Raw genomic sequence first — 1,639 nt, 5'->3', positions numbered from 1 at the left:
GACTCGTATTCTGTCTACTTTTGTGAATGTTATTTTCCTTCTAAATTATTATCCATTACCATGAATTCTACCATTGCCTTATATTAGCCTCAGACAATCAGAAATATGTGCTATGTCCTTGATTAAGATCTTCTTGAGAAGTTAACTTACAGAGAAATTGTTTTCAAAGATAGTTATTATATATAACCAATCCATGATAAAATCAATTAAATGGCACATTGCTATTTCATGCATTACAAAGTGGTTAATTAATTATGCCATAATGCATATGGTTAATTTTCAACTAATTAAAAATGTTTTTTGTTTTAGACTCCTCCAAAAATATCACCATTTTATAAACTTAAAATGAAAATACAAAGGAAATAAATTGTTAGGAGCACAGGTCTAAAATGTATTCACATTTAGACGTTAAGCTTCTGCTCTGGCACTGAGTTGTCAGTATTCACACTTTTCTTCTATCATATTTGTGTTTCTGAAGCAACACTGTTTAAAAGCACGCCCGACTTTTGTCTCTCCCCCTGGCTGTTGGTATGAACTCTCAACGTTCTGAAGTTAATCTACAAGCAGTGGTGACCACAGCATCCTAACAGCCTGGCCAGCAACAAGTCAAGTCATTTAACAATTCCAAGAAAGAATAAAAGGTATTCCAGAGAACTGATGAACTATCATTTTTAAGATGTTATACTGTAAACCTTTATCTTATGGCAATTTATATCTGAAATATTGCAAAAGTATAATGAAGGAGGGGAGAGAAGAAGAAGAAAATGCTGAGTTGCTTTTATTATCTAGGCATTTTGGTAAAAGCTTGCACACCCTTTATCTTAGTACAGAGGAAAGAGAAAATGGGCTATTGTTAATCATTGCAACCAGCTGAAAACTAAGTGTTGTTTTTTGGGGGGGTGGGTGGTTACATGAGCATTCATAGTCACTCTTGCAAAGCTGTAGTGATGGAGGCAGAGTATTTGCCAGAATGTGCTTGGCTGCAGATCTGATCCCCAGATAAACCTTACACATAAAATGATAAATGTCTGAAGTATATGGTGTGCAGTTCTATCATTTAAAACCTACAATGAGCGAATTCCCGAAGAGCCTCCCACAGAAAGCCATCCTTACAAGTAACCTCCAAAGAGTTACTCAGACAAAGTCACTTTCAGTTCAAGTCTGTTCATCTGCTTAGAGAAGGACAGAAAGGCTATTATTACACACATCTTTGTCTCATAATAGTAATATGTGTTTTGTAAAGGGCCCACTGACTTGTTCTTTTTAGGTTATCCATTTTTTGAACCAGAATTCTTATAAAGCAAGCAGATCCAAGACTTTATGGGATCATTTTTCATTTAATTCTGCCCCTTTAGCAGCCCGGGGAAGGTTAATGCAGGTGGCCCCTCTAGTTTCTCACCACATTAAAATGGAAGCCGTCCTGAGTACACAGTTGCTTAAGCGTTCTCTCATCTCAGACCTAGTAGGATTGGACCTAGTAGGATCAGATCTAGTAGGATCATACCTAGTAGGATCAGACCCAGTAGGATTAGACCTAGTAGGATCAGACCTAGTAGGATCAGACCTGGTAGGATCAGACCTGGTAGGATCAGACCCAGTAGGATCAGACCCAGTAGGATCAGACCTAGTAGGATCAGAC

The sequence above is a fragment of the Peromyscus eremicus genome, chromosome 6 (assembly GCF_949786415.1).
Source record: "Peromyscus eremicus chromosome 6, PerEre_H2_v1, whole genome shotgun sequence".
Classification (NCBI taxonomy): domain Eukaryota; kingdom Metazoa; phylum Chordata; class Mammalia; order Rodentia; family Cricetidae; genus Peromyscus; species Peromyscus eremicus.
Note: the sequence above shows the minus strand (reverse complement) of the source record.